This window comes from Durio zibethinus, chromosome 19 (assembly GCF_047325235.1).
Source record: "Durio zibethinus cultivar Kanyao isolate XHJ-2024 chromosome 19, ASM4732523v1, whole genome shotgun sequence".
Taxonomy (NCBI): Eukaryota; Viridiplantae; Streptophyta; class Magnoliopsida; order Malvales; family Malvaceae; genus Durio; species Durio zibethinus.
Genome location: NC_143180.1, coordinates 21527275 through 21549801, shown reverse-complemented (window position 1 = coordinate 21549801; position 22527 = coordinate 21527275). Strand labels below are relative to the sequence as shown.

Here is a 22527-nt window from a genome sequence, read left to right as displayed (position 1 = left end):
GTTAAAGAAAACAAAAAAATTGCTTGCCTGAGGGTTTTATCTCATCATTGCCCGAAAGGGTTTATATTGATCTTCAACAAAATGATCTAGTCGACCTAAACAGTGTTTGGGGATTCATGAGTAGAATAAGGTAAGAGGCATTTGAGAACAGATATGGAGACATAGCTTTACTGCTCTAAGTGGATGTGGATAATAATATGATTAGAGCCATCCTTTAGTTTTGGGATCCTTCTTATAGATGTTTCATCTTCAATTAAGTAGACATGGTGCCCACAATTGAAAAATATACGGTCCTTCTTCGCTTCGATTTGTCAAACCCAAATAAGATTTACTGATCAAATAAGGTGGGCTATCATAAAAAGCTAGTGCAAATGCTTGGACTTAGCTTGCCTCAAGTTGATGCATGTGTCAAGACAAAAGGTGAAAGTAAGGTTATCCCATTGAGTTTTTTGCGATATTTCATCTAGAGGCATATAGATGATGACTAGGGGTTAGAGGCTATGGCTATAGCTTTATACGGATTGGTAATCTTCCTAAAAGTCATCAGGTATGTTGATGTCATAGTGATAGACTTTGTTGATCAGTTAGCATACCAAGTTAATGCAGCACCAACTATTTTGGCAGAAACTAGTTGTTCTTTGAATTTTTGTCATCGAAATGGCATAGGTCGATTTAATGTGTGCATACAAGTACTTTACGTATGGATGAAGAGTCACATTGAATATGAAGAAAGTTAGTTTCACAAACCATACTTGTGTTCTAGTATCCCAATCTAGGAGTTTTGTTGCAACACATGGCCTCAAGTAAAGTCAAAAGAAGAATGGGTTTCTTGCTTTTAAGGCCTTGATAGTCAAGGGATAATCTGGAGAGCTCTTTGGATATGTCATGATATAGTGTTATACAGTTGTGGGGATCAACCATGGGTGTTTCTATTAGGCCTAAGGGGTGCTATTACTTATGCCCTAACTTTGGTGAGAAGATAATCCGGATGTGAATAATTTATTCCAAAAAACCTATGGACTTAACTAGTGGGAGTTCTCATTCACTGATAAAGGGGCATATGGAATAATTGAAAAGATCAAAAAGGTATAGAAGCAAACTATTAGGGTTAAACAATGGAGGCTTACTTATGACATCACCTCAGAATATAGTGTATGGCATGTAATGAGGGGTAAAGACATAGTGTTTCCTTAAGAACAATCAGTTGGCCATTCCCCAAAGCCTATTCTTTAAGATCCTTTACTTAAAGTGGAAACGGTTAAGAGAAAGCTCCAAACCGAGAAAGACGAGTTAGAATAAGAAAATAAGCAATTAAAGTTAGAAATGAAAGAGAGTTTACAACTTCAAGAGCCAAAAATCCAGAGCCTTACAGAGCAAAAGATCAATGGAGAGCTTTATTCAATGATCTAGACATGACACATTCATTGGTTATACCTAAGCTTACCTGACTTTTAAAGGAAGATGAGTTACCAAAAGCAAAGGTGGAGAAAGAACAAAAGGCTACTACTAGGGCACACAGACATAGTCAGATGCTACAAGAAATAGTGGATTGATACATAGCATAAGTAAAAGCCTTGTCTAATGAATACAAAAGACAAGTTAAACAGGGTGAGCTATGGAAAGACATGTGCACAGAAAAACAAATGCATCTAAGGCATTTGTTCAATCAGCTATGCATTGCTACAGATAAAGCATTAGAAATGGCAAAAAAGTGGAAGATTTAAAAGCTGTGGTGCAACCAGTGGGAGCTTATGGGTGACAATTGCTTGATTTCCTAGATGAGGCACAAAATCATTACCAGCAAGCTAGGAAATTTATAAAGAGACATTAGAAGTAAATGGTGATGTTTAGGACTTTAGAATGTTGCTTTGGCTTTATTAGGATGTAATCTTGAAATTTTATTAAATAAAGTTTCAAATAGAGATTTCTTTTATCAATAATGGTGATGTGGCAAATATTAGTACATTTAATGCATACATTTGCATATCAAACATAGAACACATAATTTCTAATAAGAATAATTATGGTACTCAAGGTTCAAGGATAGCTTCACCCAATAAAAATCCTGTTCATTGATATAATAAAAAGACCAGAGCTAGACAAATGGAATAAAATAATTCCAACCGTCTCAAAAGCATGGAAAAAGCTCAAAAAAAGCTAGAAAAGAAGGTGAATAGGATTTTGGAAGCTTTAAACAAGTTAAACAAAGGGAAAGGAATAGAAGAAAGTACTAGCCAACAAGACCATCCATCACAAAAGGTCGATGACTCACTATACCCTTCTAGTTTTGGGCCATATCAAGCCCAACCTGCACAAGGTCCATTACCATAGTAGTTCACCTATCCTGTAGGGTACACATACCCTAGAATACCATCAGCTTCAAACCCATGATAGTATCAAAGTTATGTAAATCTTGTCTTCACTAAGAAGGCATTAGAACTAGTACTAGTCCCTAATTTGGATGATTTGTAAGAGAAAAAAAAATTAAGGCCCAAGGAGAAAGAGACTTTAGAATCTTAAAAAGCTGAACAGAACATAAACTTATCAAAAGAAAGGTTATGGATTGTAAAGGGCATTAGTTTTTATAGTTCAGTAGATACTGCTGGGCTTTGTTTAGTCCTGGATGTTGTTATTCCTTTAAAGTTTAAAGTGTTAGAGTTTGAGAAATTTGATAGTACAAAGTGTCCAAAGACCCACATTACCATGTATTATCGAAAGATGACAGCTCATGCTCATAATAAAAAGTTATTAATGCATGTATTCCAAAATAGCCTTATGGGCTCTGCTACTAGGTGGTATGTCCAGTTGGATAGGGGTTACATTTATTTTTGGAGTGATATGGCCCATGACTTCATCAATTAGTATTGGCATATTATAAACTTGGCCCCTGATTGTTTATCTTTATAGAACATGAAAAAAAAGGCAAATGAATCATTCAAGGAATATGCCCAGAGGTGAAGGGATGTAGTTTCTCAAGTGCAACCTCCTCTGACTGAAAAAGAGACCATTGTGTTATTTGTCAGAACTTTAAAATCTCCCTATTATGAAAAGATGATAAGGAATGAAACAAAAAATTTTGCCAACATGGTGATCTCAAGCAAAATCATTGAAAATGCCATTAAAAATAGCAAGTTGAAAGGAGGGGAAACCAATAAGGCATCAGAAAAGAAAGAGACCAAAGCTCAAGTTATGAGCTTTGACAGACAGTTTAAAGGATATCAACCTTATCCACAAAGTTACTCTCCATACTATCATACTGTAAATAATACCTCATCCTACCCATACTAGCCCATACCATAACCATCTTACTCATCCATATACCAATCTATTTTTCACCTCTAAGCTCCCACATATAGTTTTAACATTCAATCGCCTGTAAGACCCTAAATTCATCTTTATGGCCTAACAAGTAGTTAAAGAAAGCAACGAATTACTCAAGAAAAACTCGTATTTAACCCCATCTCCATAACTTATACAAAGTTATACCGAGAGCCCTACGATAACCACTTGATTGCCCTTAGTCGTGTGGAGCCACTCAAGCCACCCTATCCCAAATGGTATGATCCTATAGCCCACTGTGACTACCACTATGGAATTGCTAGCCATTCTACTAAAAATTGCACTGCTTTAAAGCATAAAGTGCAATGGTTAATCAAGGATAAAATGATAAGTTTTTATCAAAGAGGAGTAACAACACCTAATGGTAGTGGTAATCTATTACCTAATTACAATGTCAATGCTTTGAGTGAGAATCAAGAACATGTTGATCTGAAAAAGCCTGGAGAGCTACAATGAATCAGGGAGCTAGATCTTAAGAAAGATCCTTCACTTGATCATATGGGTGAATAAATTTTGGAAAGAAAAAAAGATGTTAAGGCTGATTGAAAGTTGCTTGTTATTTTATGACTTCTTTTAGAGTAATGTTAGGATTTATTTTAAGCAATAGGATTTCATTTGTTATCATTTTAATAAAAGACAAGTTGATGCATTTCATTACATTTTTTTTTCATTTAACCATTGTTTCATCTTTGTTACCTTTCATAACTTTTCATTCCCATTCTTAAATTCCAAATGATGAATGTTTAGACAATGATAATGATAATCCTAGGATTTAATTTTGAGAACTCATTCACATTGATTTGAGGAGATTATTTGAGCAAAAAGAAACTAGCTACTAGTAGATGTGGAATAGATATATTTTAAATATGTGCAGTCTTATATAAATATCCATGAGCTTGTTTTGTTAAATAAATGATCTTTAAGGAAAGCATTCACATTTGAGATGCAAAATGGCCATCTTTCTTTTAACATTTGAAAAACCATTCATTGCTATCCCTTTAAGCATATTATGATTTATTTTTCTAAAGAACTCTGACCAATGATCACCCTTCACACTGGGGGGCAATATTTTAAAAAAGAAAAGAGACAAAAGATTACAAAAGGTATCAAAGATAGAAAAAAAGAGAAAAAAAAAGCAAAAAAAAAAAAGAAAAAATGAATGCCACAAAGTAAAGAGAATTCTTTTTTGAGGAATAAGATGGATGAAAATGGAAAAGTAGTGAAATGATGGGGTAAAATGCCAAAAACCATCAAATGACGAGAAATGATCCTTTGGTTTTGAACCCTTCAAACACATATTTTGAGCCTATTTTATCCATTTATTTTATGATCCCTCACCATGGCCTATGTTATAACCCTTAAAAGTCCATTTAGATCAAGTGTGAATGCTCGAATTGAATGATCATATGTTGGGCTAAGGCATGCTTGTATGGAACAAAGGAATCATGCTATATTGTTCTAGAAATTGATGGGTGGGAGATATCACTAATGGATGAAAAATAAGAAGAGAAAAAAATGGACAATGAGAAGGAAAAAATAAAATGGTGAAAAAATGAAAAAATGAAAAAAGAGAAAAATGGAAAAGAGAGAAAAAGAAGACTCAAATTGAAAACCCGAAATGGCAATTTGGGTAAAAAAAATCTCTGAGTTGGGAGTTGGATAAATAGCTCACATGGATGGAAGTCAAAGAAATCTGAAGATCCCTCAAAGTTGGGGCAAAGTTCAATGAGCTCAAAATGATTTTAATAGTCATTAAAATGAGTTTTTGAAAAAGAATCCAGGACTAATGTTCAGAATTGTTTGAATATTCATTGTTTGGATATACCATTCATACCAATGACATGCATCCAACTTATTTCTTTCCCTATTTGTTTTTTTACCAAATTCATTCCTCATTGATTACCTTTCTCTCAATTCCCCTTATGCTTTCTTACTATTGTATCCTCAAAATAAATTGAGAAAATGTATGGTTACATTATGTGTCATGATTTGAAATGATGATGAATGAATGATGGTGTGCATAAAAGAGTCTTGCATCTTTTGAAAAGAAATCCAAGATAAGGAAGAGATGGTAGAAACCTAAAAAAGGATGATTTGAAAGGCATATGGTGTGACCAAATGATGAATAGAGGGATGAATTGGTCGATATAACCTGTCAATGGTGATCAAGTGATGAACATAATATAGATCAGAGGATAAAATTTATTCTAAAATGGCTAGTGTTGAGAAGCCTGTGAATTATGGTGAAAATAGTGTCGATTAATGGATGAAATTTATACTGAAATTACTAGTACTGAAGAGCCTAGGAGTTGTGATTAAATGATATGGGGCAATAGATGAAACTTGTTCTGGAAATGTTAGTGCTAAGAAGCCTATGGATGGTGATCAAGTGATGAAAATAATGATGATCAGTTGATGAAACTTGTTCCAAAGTGTTTAAAAGCTAAACAAGGAGAAAATGTGAGATAGTGGAGTCTTAAAGACCATCTTACCACATTTTGATTAGAATTTCATGACTTTGATATCCGCATTACATGCATTACATTAGCATTATTTTTGGAAAATGTTTAAAACTTTGGTTTGGATATGCATTTGCATTATGTTGTAAACATTTGAATCATGGTTAAGAATATGGCATTGTGAGAATCTAGATTGTTGCTTTTGCATAATTGATCATGACATTCATTGCATACACAATTTTAATTATGAATATTTTGATAAGAATTTTTGAGTTCTCAAATGGGAGTCTTTGAATTTCAAATGAGAATCCTTGAGGTGTGAAAACCAAAATTTGTCAAATGTGAATCTTCAAACTCAAATGATAATCTTTGAATTTCAAATGAGAATCCTTGAGGTGTGAAAAACAAAACAAAATTTATCAAATGTGAATCTTCGAACTCAAATGAGAATCTTTGAATTTCAAATGAGAATCTTTGAATTTCAAATGAGAATCTTTGAGGTGTGAAACTCAAAATTTGTTGAATGTAAATCTTCGAACTCAAATGAGAACCTTTTGAGTTTCAAATGAGAATCTTTGAGGTGTGAAACCCTAAAGTTTGTTGAATGTGAATCTTCGAACTAGAATGAAAAGTTTTGAACTTTTGGATGTGAATCTTCAAAATTCAAACAAAAAAAGCTTAAACTTTTATATATGAATCCCAAATTTGTTAAATGTGAACCTTTGAACTTGAATGAAAAGCTTTGAACTTTTGGATGTGAATCTCTCAAATTTGAATAAGAATCTTTAAATGTTGGATGCAATTCTTGCAATTTACAAATACGAATCTTGAGATCTTGTGAATCAAGTTCTTGTGAAATTGAAATTTTGAGAATCAAATTTTAGTGAATTCTTACAAAGCTGAAAGGTTCTTGCAAATCTGAACCTCTGACTTTCAAACTCAAATTGTGAATCTTTGAGTTTTCATTACAAATTTCATCAAATCTGATCTATGACTCTGCTAGACATGATTGTCAAAGAGCCTTTTACTCTCAAAGTCATTGAGCCTCTGTTAGAGGAGCAATTTATTTTTCAAAGTTATGGTGCCTTTATTTAGAGGAGCAATTTACTTTTCAAAAGTTATGGTCCTTATGTTTAGAGGAGCAATTTATTTTTTGAAGTTGTGGTGCCTCTATTTAAAGGAGCAATTTATTTTTCAAAAGTTCTGGTGCCTCTGCTTATAGGAGCATTTATTTTTCTCAAAGTCGTTGAGCCTCTGTTTAGAGGAGCTTTGTTTACTTTTTCAAAAAACAAAAAAAATGTGTCGAGTTGATTGGGTTGTCTACATCTTTGCACAATTCTTGTTTCACAGAAAATGCACAAAGAGAGGTAGCTATAGACACCCCAATCTATCGAGGGATCTATATTTGATTTTTGCTAATAAAAAATAAAAAATAAAAAATGAAAAACTAAAAAAAAAACCAAAAAAATGGGTAGGTGAGTTTGATTGGGATTATGTGTTTGAATTTGAGTTGAAATTGAATGTTGAAAGGAATTGGAATTTTTGTTCGGATTAGGGTTCTCTGATCCTATAAATATCCACACAAAGCAAAAATCAAAAAGTAAGGGGGGAGGAAAAAAAAGAAAACTTTCTTCCCTGCTTCCCACTTCGTCGGGCCTCTTTGCCCCAAGCTGCCGACAACCACCTCTGCTCTTGCCTAACGACCACATCTGGTGTTAGTGCTACCACACTTCTCTCTTTTTTCTCTTCGCATGTCTTTATTCCCTTCGATCGTGCTTTCTTTCACTATATGTTGCAGCCATGTATGGAGGGGATAAAGTATCGACTATAGTGATAAACCTAGGGTCTTACACTTGCAAAGTTGGTTATGCCGACGAAGATGCTTCCAAAGATGTGTTTCCTTTTATTATGGGGTCCATTGATCAGATGGATGCTACCGATGTTGACAACAAAAACAATGATTTTGAGACTAACAACAATAATGTTGATCCCAACAAACCTAAGGGAAAACACAGATTGTATGTAGGCTCTCAAGCCTTGGGTTTTCGACACGATCATATGAAAGTGCTGTCTCCCCTAAAGGATGGGGTTGTTGTTGATTGGGATATTTTTGACAGCATATGGGATCATGCTTTCAAGGAGTGTTTACTCATTGATCCTAAGGAACATTCAATGCTATTTACAGAGCCATCTTTCAACACTCAACAGCCGAGGGAGAGGACAACGGAACACATGTTTGAAAAGTATAAAGTTCCTACTTTATTTTTGGCCAAGAATACGATTCTTACATGCATCAGGACGTGCTACCTCTGTCATTGTTGATAGTGGTGGAGGATCAACTACAGTTGCCCCAATACATGACGATTATGTTCTTCAAAAAGTAGTGTCTTTTTCTCCTATTAGAGGAGAATTTCTTACCGATTGCTTGATGAAAAGCTTGGAAAGCAAAGGTATTGTTATAAAATTGAGGTAGTCCTTTAAGAGAAAGGAAATACAACCAGGGGTGTTCCAGACTCTAGATATTGATTTTCCTCATACAATAGAATCCTACAAGCTCTACACCTAGAGAGTTATAGCAAGTGATATCAAGGAATATGTGTGTCGACCTCCTGATACTTCATATGATGAAAGTGCATATTTAAATGTCCCAATCACCCCGTATGAGCTTCTTGATGGCCAGACAATTGAAATTAGTGCTGATAGATTCAAAATCCTTGATGTTCTGTTTAACTTGCCTTTGGCTTAGGCAATTCCTAAAATGGACAATTTTGCTGATATTTCTCTATCTGTTCATGGTTTGCCACAAGTGGTATAGAAAGCATTAATAGATGCGATGTGGACATTCAAAAAGAATTGTTTGGAAGTATATTGCTTGCTGGTAGCACATTATTAGTGCAACAATTGAAAGAATGTCTTGAGAAAGACTTGTTGGAGATTCCAACGATTTTTTTTTTGTCTCTATCTCAAGTTGAGCCACGCCGAGCCCCTTTTTTCGGTATTTTTTTATTGTTGTTTAGTATGTTATTTATGTGTTTGTTTTTTTGGTATTTTTTGCATGATCAAATTTGAGAAAAAATAAAACAATAAAATATTTTAAGAATAAATATTAATTATCCAATGATGGAATTTATAGAAATTTCAAATGATGAATTTTTATAAAATTCCTAGGTAAGAAACTCTATCTAAATTTGTCCCAAATGATGGAATAATTTAAATAAAGTTTCAATAACAATAATTAATATTTATTTTCAAACCTAAAAAATAAAAAATAAAAATTTGGGTTGAAAATATTTGATAATTATCTAAAGATGAGATTCTTAGAACTTTCAAATGGTAAATTTCTAAGAAATCTCTAAGTGAGAATTTTTTTTTTAAATTTGTCCCAAATGGTGGAATAATTTAAATGAAATTTCAATAAAAATAATTGTCATATTATTTTCTTTCCGAAAAAAAAAGAAATAAAATAGTTTCTAAATAGGCCCAAATGGTAAAAAATTTAGAAATCCTAAAAAAGAAAATATTTCTAAATTGACCCAAATGGTGAAAAATTTAGAAATAATAATAATAATAATAATAATAAGGATTTCTAAATAGACCAAAATGGTGGAAAATTTAGAAATTCAAAGGAGAAAATTTTTTAATTTGGCCCAAATTATGGAATAATTAGATATATTTTTAACAATAAAAAAAATAATAATTAAAAAAATCTTTCCGACGATGGAGCTTCTTTAAGAAATCAAATAGGATTCTTGAATACTTTCAAAGTGAAGAAATAGTTTTAAAAATTCTACTAGATTGATAGAAGAATCTTATAAATTATTTCCAATATTTCAACATAAAAATTTGAAATTATTAGGACCCTATGATGAATTTAAAATAATATGGTACCATCCTTTGGATGGGCATGTAAGGGTGCTATAACCTTCACTATATGTAACCGAACTATCGAACCTTATTCTGGTTTATAGACCTAAACCTATTCTTTTAAAGACCCTTAGTTAAGCTTATGAGTTCCTTAAAAGGATAGATTCTTTAGGTGACCAATCACATCTAGATAAAAAAGATTGGTAGCGACTCACTTTATCTATTAAATCTAGCTATAGATTTATGAATCTATATGTTATGACATTTATAACCAAAAAAATTTCTTGACCAAAAAGATTCAGAACAAAACCAAAATTCCATTTCAAGACAATCTTAATTTCCCAAAAATTTGATCAAAGCAAATGTTCGAAAACAATGAAGAAAACCCATCATTAATAATCAAATTTCCCTTCGAAAAATAATGACCAAACATGCCATAAAACCAAAATTCCATGTCAAGACAATCTTAATTTCCCAGAAATTTGATCAAAGCAAATGTTCAAAAACAATGAAGAAAACCCATCATTAATAATCAAATTTCCCTTATAAAAATAATGACCACACATGCCATAAAACCAAAATTCCATGTCAAGAAAATCTTAATTTCCCAGAAATTTGATCAAAGCAAATGTTCAAAAACAATGAAGAAAACCCATCATTAATAATCAAGTTTCCCTTCTAAAAATAATGACCAAACATGCCATAAAGACCCATACAAGCAAAACCCATTACGAATCAAAGCTTTGTAAATGTAAAAATCAGTACTATATTTTCAACCAAAAAAAAAAAAAAAACCATGAAAACTACAAACTAAAGCATCAGAATCATTGACAAAACGACAAATAATAGTTATTTTTAATATATTTAATGTATATATAAATAAATGATAAAACTAATGTTTAACATATTTATAATTTTACCTAACTTAATTGAGTTTATTTAGACAAACTCAAATGACACAATTAAATTATGAATCATATTGGAATACAAAAACAAAATTCAATCAAATTCGAATCACATCTTGAAACTCCAATTTTCGAGTCTAACCAAATTAAATCTAACAATTCATCAACTCGATCCAACTGAAATTACATTCTACAATATTAATAGTCATATCGCTATGCTTTTTCATTTTCTTTCTTCTGTCCAACGGATTATCATATGTGAATATATTCTCTAAATATAATAAAAAAAATGAATATTACAAAAACATTAAAAATATTCTTTAATACTAACTGAAAAAAAAATTACATCTTTTAATAATCATAAATGACACCGTGTAACGCTGGTTTTTTTTTTTCTTAATATATAATACATAATGGACAGTATTCTATTTTTATGGATAAGTTCAACTTGCTAATTAGTATCATTAGAACACTTGTTTTTTCCAGTAAAAATATATGAATCACATTTGGTAGAGCCATCATTTGCCCCGTAAACCATTGGAATCCATGTATGGTCGTTATCCTTCCCATCTGCTTTTTCAAGTTTTGTTTTTTATATTTGGCACTTGCTAATTAAAATTCAAAGTAATTTTTTTTTTTTTTTGGGTACAAGCACGAGGGAAGAAAGGGAAAGAGTGTGGGGTTGTAAGCCTGGTTCACCCCTTCGTCCATCATAAGAGTGACACAATAACCACTAATTTATATTTTAAAAATCAATATGAATTTTAAATTTATAATTTCATTTTAATTATCAAATAACTTGATTCCAAGATATTAAATAAAATATTATAAGAATCAAAACTCAATATAAAAATCTTATATGAAATAAATTCAATTTTAACTTTTCACTTTATATTATATCTCAAATTAACTTACAGATTAAAGAATATATTTATCAAATAATAAATAAAAATATATATATTTTAGCTATTTTTCAAATTTTCTTATAACATATTGTAGACACCCCATTTTGTCCGGGATTCTTTGTCAATTGAGACTAATCCAAGTTCAGTTGCAGGGATTTTTATTCATTTTTATTTTAGATTTTTTATTTCATATTTATCATTTTTTTATTATCTGATTATTGTTTAAAAAAAAAAAAGGGAAAGATTGAGATTAAGTTGGATGATGATCAAAAAGCATGATTGGTGGCTAATCTTTAGCATTGGAGGACTAAGTGGAATAGAACTGAAATTCTATAAAAAAAAAAAAAAACAGCATGGTTTTATAAAACGGAAAAAAGATGGAAGAGAAAGGGGGATAGGAGAGAAGAAGAATCCGAATAGGAGACGGGAAGAAAAAAAAGGGAGAAAAGATAGAAGAAGAATTTGATTAGGAGAGGGAGAGGAATCCGAATAGGAGAAGGAAAGGAGAGAACAAAAAAAAAAGGAAAGAGTCATAAAAAGACTCTGATATTCATCTATTCCCTTGGACTCTAGCAGCAACTGAACCCAACGTCACCCTTCTCCATCATTGCCATCACTAGCCTTAGTCCCGTGGGATGCTATTGCTAAATTGAAAACCAGACCTCATATTACACCACCATTTCTACTCAAGCCAAACTCCCACCATTGCTGCCAGAGCCACTATCTCCATTCATAACCATTTCCAGCAGTATCTAAAACTACTTTTCACCGAACCACAATTCCAGATTCGGCAATAGAACCCAAGCAGTCAATAGCTAGCACTCAGCAACGGCGCGACGCCCACAGCTCTCAGCAGGCCAAGGCCGTATCAGTTGCGCAACACAGAAAACAGAAGGAAAAGGAATACTGGTGGAAAGAAAAAAATAGAGAAGGAGAATCGAATATGTGAGGGAGAAGCTAGCTAGACAGCCCGTGTGTGACCATGTAAAGACGAAATCATTGAAGCAGGATCTTAAGAGGGAAAAGGAATTCTGGAGATGTCAGTCTCGGGTTCAGCGGCTTCAAGCTGGTGATAAAAAGACAAGTTCTTTCCCATGCTTTGTGTGTTCAGAGGCGAAGGCATAATCAAGTCAGGGATTGGTTTTTATGACAGTGGTATGTGGAAAGAGGATCGTGAGGGTATTCGGGGTGTCATACATGACTCTTTTTTCCACCATTTTCACTTCCTGCAGTCCATAAAATATTACAGAAGCAGTGAGTGGTATGTTTCGGGTATTACACCCACAATGAATGATGATCCCGTCCAGGATCATGGTCTATCGCAAAATCAAAATCCTGAGGGCATCCCGTTAGATCGAGGTGCTGGAGGCACCCTCTCGAGCCAAAACAAAGTTACCCAACGAAGGAGATCACGAATGCTTGCTGGTCAAACATTAGCGGCTAACCCCTATGGTCCTGAGTGCAGGATGTTAAGAAAGCAAGGCTGTACAGCAAGGCTGGATCGCCTGTCAATGGCCAGCCTTGGCACCAAGTTCGGGTACGTCATCTCGGAAATAATGGAGACTTTGGGGTCTGCCCAATATTTCTGATTTTCTCCCAGCCCTGGCAACCAAGCCGGTGAGAAAAGAGAGCAGATGGTGCACTTGATAGAAGCCTCGGCAAAAGCTATTTTCTGGGACAGCATCGCATTCTTCAGAGCAACTCCAGCAGATGGCTTTCCATTCTGACAATAGTTCTCAAGGTCAAGTTTCCACAGTGCCCTTTGGTCATACACTGTCAGCGCCGGTGACAAACCATAGCGAATGTTGAGCTTTTGGAGATAAAAAATAATAAAAATGAAGAGCAATAAGGGGCCACTGACGTACTCAGAACCTAGAATGATCGTACAATGTAAAGGAACCAAAACAGTGAAGAAAGTTCACAGATTCCTTTCTGGATCTACGCTGTTGGAGGATGGTTGGTGAGAAACCGACCATAAATAGGAGATGAGTAGGTCGAAGGGAGGTTCATGGTGAATTTTCAGCATCAACGGTGGGCGACTGTAGCGGCATGCAGAGGCGACAGTGTTGGAGCTTCGTTGATTTCTGGAAGAACCGATTGGTGTATATTTGTGGGAATGAAGGTTGTTGATGGGAATTTTACAGACCAGAAACGACAGCCTACTCAGTAGCAGCAGAATTTTCATGCGACTGGAGCTGCACCAAACATGGGATTGCCTCGATTTGAGCAGTCATATGCTCAAGGCACAGGTCCTGCCTGGAATGGTCAATTGGTTCTACAACAGCAGCCTTCTTCACCTGTCTATGGTGCTCAGAGAAGTGGCTTGCTACCACCACCACTCTGGGAAGTACAGGCGCCAGACTCTAGCCCAGTTGCGGGTGCTCAATATCCTCAATCAATGGTTACTCAAGTTAGTGTAACACATGGCCAACCTCAAGGACCTCAACATATGAGAAGTGATCAGATGGTGGGTATGTACATTCAGCCAATCACAACCAGTCATTTGTCAGCAATTAATAACAAGGCTGTTCAGGGAAACCGGTTTGCTGGTTTTCATCCTCAATCAGTTCTGGGAGCACAGTATATGGACATACTTTCACAGCAAATGGCTTCTATGTATCCGCAACAAATGTATGGCAACCAAATGGGAGTATATGGTTATGTTCAGCAACACTTCAAGCCATCATTTCCTTCGTGGAAAATAGGGGAGATCGTGTCAAATTGGTGAAGGCTATGGATAATCTAGTGGAGCCACGTCGAATTCCTCAAGGTAAGATAATCTTTTTTTGGTATTTTATTTATTTACTTTTTTCTGTGTGTTAGTTATTTTGAGGAGTATTATTTTTATTTTTTTTTATTTTTTGCAAAAAAATAAAATTTCAAAAAAAAAAGATTTTTGAGGAAAAGTTGAAAGTATCAATTTTTCTTGGGAATCAAAATTTTCGAAAAATATTTTTAGGGAAAAGTTGAAAGTATCAATTTTCCTTAGAAATAAATTTTCAAAAATGAATTTTTAAGGAAAAGTTGAAAGTATTAATTTTCCTTGGAAATCAATGTTTCAAAAAAAAATATTTTTGAGGAAAAGTTGAAAGTATCAATTTTTCTTAAAAATAAATTTTCAAAAAAAATATTTTTGAGGAAAAGTTGAAAGTATCAATTTTCCTTAAAAATAAATTTTCAAAAAATATTTTCGGGGAAAAGTTGAAAGTATCAATTTTCCCTACGCAAGAGCAATCATTCTTTCCTTCCTTTCTATTTTGATTTTGATTTTGATTCTTCTTTAACTAATCCGACAACGGAGCCTCTGCAAGTGAAACAGTAGTTTTTCTTGCATACTCTTGAGGTGAGGGAATTTTCTCAATTTTCTGCTAAAAGTATTAGAGTCAATTGAGAAAAATTTTCAATAATTAATTACTTGGTAAAATTTTAAGGCTTTCAGATAACATAAATTTAAGCTGGTACCATCTTTTGATGGGCGTTGTGAGGGTGCTATAACCTTCCTCACACGTAACCGAACTCCCAAACCCTGTTCTGGTTTGTAGACCTGAACCTATTCTTTTAGGGAACCTTAAACTTAGGTGTTCCCTGAAAGGACAGATTCTTTAGGTGGTCAATCGCACCTAGACAAAAAAGATTGATGGCGACTCCCTAAAAGTCAATGTCTAGCGATAGATCCACGGATCTAAACGTTATGACACATATTTATATATTTTTAATTTTTTCACGTTTCTCCGCTTAAATTTTTTATCCATTGGTTAAATCAACATAGATATTTTTTATACTAAAAAATCTATAATGAAAAAAGATTTTTCATATAAAGTTAGAATAAATCACATAAATGTCAAATATAACTTATATTGGATTTATGTTGAATAGCATTAGGATTAGTTATGTAGAATTTTGCTAGCTCAACACTCAATAAATCTTTAATAGTAAGGTTGCACTTTGTTTTGGCTTTTCCATTAGTAACAACTACTTATGTATCTTTCCGCATTTATTGAAATTGATAATAATTTTACATGTCATAAAATCAATTATAAATCATATCATTGTTATAATTTATAAAATTCTAACCAATATTATTATAAAATTATGTCATACAATTAATACTCTATATTTTTTATCTAGTTGCTATTGTTGTTTTTATTGATACCACACAATATAATAATTTATTTTATTATAAAAAAATTCTTTATTTAACGTCAATTATTTTTAAATTGGATGCCTTACAAAAACTTCTTTATTTTATGCCTTTACACTTTTTATTTTAGATGCTTAATTTAATTTATGTAACACGATTTTTTTAATTCATCAATTTAAAATTTTAATATAAATTTTTATTTAATATTTTCAATAAAAAAATCACAAATTTTACTTACAAAGGTTCATCTAAAACCTCATTTAAAATGAATTGGTGTCATTATTTAATGTCTTTAAGCACTTTTTGATACAATTGCACTGTGCATTACCGTTTGGATCACGAAGGCATGATCTGATTACATTTACAAGGCTTCAATGGAATATTTAAACTCAATTGATGGAAAAAAAGGTGTGGTGGTGATTGACATTTTTGCTTTCTTTTTTCATTTTTTAATTAATAAATTATGAAATAATTTTTTAATTTAATGTAATGCAAAATTTTATCATATAATGAGCTTATAAATAAATAAAATTATTATTATATTATGAATTAAAAATGATTATTTTATAAATTTTATTATTATAAAAAAATTAATAACTAAATATAATATTATAAACTAAAAATAAAATTTAGTATTATATTATATTATATTATTATTTTAACTAAAAATAGATAACTAAATCATTAATAAAAGATTAAAGAAAAAAATCATTTGATATATTATTATTTTTATTAGTTTTTAACTATTTATCAATAAAATTATTATTTAATATAAAAATAATTTAATGAATTTTCAATTATTTATTAATTTTATAAATATTAAATATTTTAAAATTTTTATTGCATACAAATTTTAATTTAATATCCTTAATAATTATTTCTTTTCTAATTATAATTCAACTTTTACCATTTATTTGCATCGAACTAAATGTATTCACAATTGATTTTAATCTAGCAGATATAGTATGCAATTTCATTACTATTTTTAATCTCACCTAAATCAATTTTATTATCCATTTAAATTGATGCTAGATCATTCTCATTGCACTAAAAAAATCTAATTTTTTATTCCAATTTGATAAAAATCTAATTTTTTATTCCAATTTGATGCTAAATCATTCTCATTGCACCTAAATCTAATTTTATTCCAATTTGATAAAAAAAATCTAATTTTTTATTTGAATAAAAATACAATAGATATTAAAATTTTAAAAATTGAGACTGAAACGTGTATAATTTTAAAACTTCACTTATAAAGTTTTATTTAATTCATTTAAGTCTTTTCAATTGCACCACAATGTTCACAATTCTTGCGTATCTTTCTACTTATAATTTAATTGGTACCATGAACATATAAGAAATAGATGATGAAAAGATTTCTATAAGACTCCATATTTGATAAAAGATTTGCTTGAGCCAAATTAAATGAATAAAAATTTACACATATTTTAGAATTATTATTTTATAAGTTGACTTGACTGTTGATTTATGAACATTTATAGCATTGGTATCTTCATTTAATAATTGAATTATTATTTTATATAGATATATGTAGAGACCATAGAGTTTTAAAATTTTATTAATTTTAAAAAATATATTATTATAAAATACATGTTAATTTTTTATTTTTTATAAAATTAAAAAAATTTACAATAGATAATTTTTAATTTGTTAATTTCTCTATATATGTACTTATTTTTTTAATTATGACCTAATGATATGTGGTAATCTTATAAATTCATTTATCAAGTTTACAATTTGATTGATGTATCATATAATTTTCATTTAAATTAATTATCATGAGATTTTTTTTAACCTCTACTTTTGATTAAAATAAGTGCTAGTTAACTAAACTAAAATTATCTTTTATTTACTTTATAAAATAAGAATAAAAATATCAATAACCAATATCTATGAGAAAATTTAAAATTTGATTCAATTAATTTATTCTATCACAATAAATTTGATATTTATTTATAATTTTTTTCATTAGATGTAGATGTTTCATAGTGACTGAAACACTCTAGTATTTTGCACAAATACCTGGCCATGCCAGGCTAGCCAATGTAATTTACAACAATTAACAAACAATGCTAATGATTAGGACTTAACCTGAGAATGTATGCCACGGTGGACTACTTGCTTACCTTTTGATTATCAACAACAATTTAATGGGTCATATTCCTCCAAGTTTGAAAAACTGCAAAAGTTTATACAGAGTTAGGCTTGAAGGAAACCACTTCACAGGAAATATATCAGAAGCTTTTGGTGTGTATCCGAATTTGTATTATATGGCATTAAGAAACAACAGATTTTATGGTGAACTTTCTCCAAAGTGGGGGCAATGCCATAATCTAACAAGGCCACAAATTTCCAATAACAACATTTTTGGAAAGACACCACCTGAGTTGAAATGTACAACTCAGTTAGAGGAACTCGATCTCCCTTCAAATATTCTTGTAGGTGAGATTTCCAAGGGATTGGGTGCAGTGACATTGATGTTCCGTCGTTTGCTAAGTGGTAACCAGCTTTCAAGCAAAATTCCACCCGAGATTGGAGTTCTTTCAAATCTACGGCATCTTAACTTGGCATCAAACAATTTAAGTGGGACGATTCCTTATCAACTTGGAGAGCGCTCAAAGTTATTGAATTTGAATTTGACAAAAACAAACTTGGAGAAAGCATTCCATTTTCAATAGCTTCATATATGGTCTTCAAATTCTAGATTTGAGTCATAATTTAATTATTGGAGCGATACCACAACAGCTTCGAAAATTACAAATCTTAGAAATATGGGATCTTTATCACAATATGCTTAACGGTTCTATCCCAATTTCTTTCAATGATTTGTAAAGCTTGATGGTTGTAAATATCTTTTACAATCAATTGGAAGGCCCGATTCTTAACATTAAGGCATTTCATGAGGCTTCAGTTGATACCTTATGTCATAACATCTAGATCCGGGGATCTATCGTTAGACATTAATTTAAGGAGTCACCACCAATCTTTTTTATCTAGGTGTGATTGGCCACCTAAGAAATCTATCTTTTTAAAGAACACCTAAACTTAAGGGTTCCCAAAAGAATAGGTTCAGGTCTACTAACCAGAATAGGGTTCAGGAGTTCGGTTACGTGTGAGGAAGGTTATAGCACTCTCACAACGCCCATCAAAAGATGGTGCCAGCTTAATTTTGTGTTATCTAATAAGCCTTAAAAATTTATCAAGTAATTAATTATTGGAAATTATTCTCAATTGACTCTAATACTTTTAGCAGAAAATTGAAAAAATTTTCTCACCTCAGGAGTATGCAAAGAAACTATTGTTTCACTTACAAAGGCTCCATTGTCGAATTATTTAATATTAAAAAAAATTCAAAAAGGAAAAAAAATAATAATAATGATTCAGCTTTAGATATAAATCCTTCTCTCCTTAAAATCTCATTGTTTTTGTATAAGGAAAATTGATGCTTTCAACTTTTCCTCAAAACCTTTTTTAGAAAATTATTTTTAAAGAAAATTGATATTTTCAACTTTTCCTCGAAAATATTTTTTTGAAGACTTATTTAGAAGGAAAATTGATACTTTCAACTTTTCCTCAAAAATATTTTTTTTGAAGACTTATTTAAAGAAAATCAAAAAATAAAATAAGATAAAAATCAAAATAAAATAAAAATAAAATAAAATAAAATAAGAAATACTAAATAATTATAATCTAATCAATAAATAATAATAATAATAATAATAATAAATATATATATATAAAAAAAAACCTTTTGAACAGCTTTGCTCGAAAAATGGCTCGGCTCAAGATAGAAAGGGCGGCTCGAAGACGCGGCTTGGGGACGTCGGCTCGGTTCGGCTCCAGGGGTCGGCTAGCTCTCAAGTCACACGCAGATCAAATGCGGGTTGGCGTTCAGGTCGGGTTGCCCAATTTCAAAACGCATGGATCCTCTGAGAATAGTAACGCCAAAACGACTTTTTTTTAGCAAGTATAAAAGCCTTTAACCTCTATTTTTCAACAAATTGCTTCTTTCCCTCTCTCTTTTCTCCTCTTTTTCTCTTTTTCTCTCTCTAAACAATCCCAAATTTTGGTTGAATTTCTATCAGAATCTGGAAAAAGTCATCCGAATCTTCAAATCTAGTCGAAAAATTCAAAGTTCGCCGAAAAATTTCACCAGATTCTAGAAAATTTCCAGAAAAAAATGCCAAAAAATTTGAAAAAAAATTTCCACCAATTCCTAAAGCTATTCTAACGCACCAGAACCCTTTTTTAGCTTCTGTTTCCTCTCTGTGTGTGTTTTCTATTCATTTTCTGTGGATCTATTTATAGGGATTGATCAGAAGAGTTTTTGATCAATCCCAATTCCTTCTTGGATTGGGATTCAATCCTTGAATCCAATCTGGACTCTGATTGAATCCCAAATTTATGGTAGAATTCTAAATTTTTATCCTAATCCCAACCGAATAAGAAAAAAAAGAAAAAAAAAAGAAAAAAATAATATATTAATAGATAACTAAAAGAAAATAATTAGATAAATAATAATAATAATAATAGATAAATTATAATAAAAAACATATATATTAATAGATAAATAATAAAAAAAATATGTTAATAGATAAAAATAAATATATTAGTAGATAAATAATAAATATATTTAAAAAATAAATAAAATAAAAAAATACTAATAAAAATAAAAGCCAAAATGGGCCTATTTTACTCATTTGGATTAGGCCCAATTGATTCGAGCCTGGATAAAATTGGGTGTCTACAGCTACCTTTCTTTGCACATTTTCTGTGAAACAAAAATTGCGCAAAGACATAGACACCCATTAAGACTCCACTCGACCTCTTTTCTTTTCTTTTGTCATTTTTTTGTGTTAAAATTTTGATCAAAGCTTCTCTAAGCAGAGGCTCAACGACTTTAAAAAGCATAAACAAAGCTCCTCTAATCAGAGGCTCAACGACTTTGGAAAATAAATAAAGTTCATCTAAACAGAGGTTCAACGACTTTGAAAAATAAACAAAGCTCCTCTAATCAGAGGTCAATGACTTTGAAAATAAATGGCTCCTCTAATAAGAGGCTTAACGAATTTGAAAGTAAATGGCTTCTCTAAATAGAGGCACCACAACTTTTGAAAGTAAATTGCTCCTCTAAATAGAGGTATCATAACCTTGGAAAGTAAATGGCTCTTTGACAATCATGTCCAAAGGAGTTAAAAATCGTGTTTGAAAGTATTTCAGGAGATTATGCCCAAAGGTTTTACAAATCAATCCTAATATCGAGAGATATCCTATTTCAAGGATTAGAAACTTACCTGACAAGCTTTTTCTCAAATTTGAAAATGTCTTCACATCTGTCTTTTCTATGTGGGATTTTGGAATACCCCTGCTTATTGAATTTATGCACTATATTTTCTTGAATGTAGTATATGCTATGCAATGCGTGTGAAATTCAATGCATGCAATGCAAATGTTGGCTAATTGATTCCTATTTAATTGTGGTACTCAAGTTTCTCAAGCTCTTTTCTTGGGCCTCAAACCCTTGATTCTTCAAAGACCAAGTTACGTTATTCTTCTAAGATCGAGCCAGTGTAACTCTAAATCATCTCTTCCATTTAATTCTCACATTTTTTCTGTAAGAAATCTCTTTCCAAATCCAATGTCCTTATCAGGAGTTGAACATCTCAAATCTGCCTTTATCACTCTTAACCTTTCCAATGTAATGTAAAAATCTTTCATGCCATTATTCATTTATCAATCATTATTTGAAACTCAAAAAGTAAGAATGCACTTACACATTTCTTCCATTGTAGGGTATTAAGAAGAAAAGAATAAGAATGGTTGAGAAACAGTCACTAGAATAGGCATATAAATAGTGAAATAGAATGTCTTTTATTAGCAAAATGTTGGCAAACTTTGGCCAAGAAAGAATTACAAGGATAAGTATGGGGAGACGAAGCCCAAAAATGAACAATCGAACAATCATGATAACACATCTCAAGGTTTTTCTGAAAACCCAACCATCTGACGCATTTAACAACTTAGAGCTCCTTCGAATTTGCTAGTCTTCATGCTAACGAATTTTTAAATTTAATGCTGTATTCTCCTTATCTAAGCTGTCTTTTCAAGTTTTCAACTTAGATAAACCCTCTATGACTCAAACTATCCTTTTAAGGTTTTCGCCTTGAGTCCTCCTTTTTCATTCACTTTTTCTTTTCTTTTTTTCTTTTTTCTTTTCATTTTTTTCATTTTTTTTTCATTTTTTTTCATTTTTTTATTTCATTTTTTCTCTTTTTCTTTTTCAAGCATAGTATTTCTTCACAGCATCAGAATTTATAGGATGGGTAAATCATTTTCATCCATCTTAGTCAGTATCAGTGCTCTACTTGAGAAAGCTCGTTTCACCACATATGGCTCTTCCCAATTCGGAGTCTATTTTTCTCTATTATCGTGCTAGGTTGGGAGGATTCTCTTCAAGACCAACTCTCCTTTTCGAAAGCAATGGGGTTGAATCTTTTTGTCATGAGCCCTCATATTCTTCTTTGATATAGCTGACTATGGCACAATGTAGTCAATCTCTTTTCTTCTATGAAATTTAACTATTCATAATATTCTCTAAATCCATTCAGCTTCTTCTAATCCAACTTCTTTTAGAACCCTTAAGGATAAGATCTCCACTTCTACTGGTAGTATAGCTTTCATCCCATAAATAAAAAAAAATAGGGTTGGCCCAGTAGAGGTGCGCACTGACGTTCGATATGTATGCAGGGCAAATGGTAACTTCTCATGTCAATCTTTATAAGTCTCGATCATCTTCTCAATAATTTTTTTTTATATTCTTGTTGGCTGCCTCAACTGCCCTATTCATTTTCGGACAGTATGGAGTCGAGTTATGATGCTTGATCTTGTATTGA

The 22527-nt window shown here is 31.7% G+C and overlaps 1 pseudogene; it reads left to right on the top strand.

The window, feature by feature from the left end:
* Positions 1-7598: 7598 nt before the first annotated feature.
* LOC111309384 (actin-related protein 4-like) lies at positions 7599-13199 on the top strand (annotated as a pseudogene).
* Positions 13200-22527: the final 9328 nt, after the last annotated feature.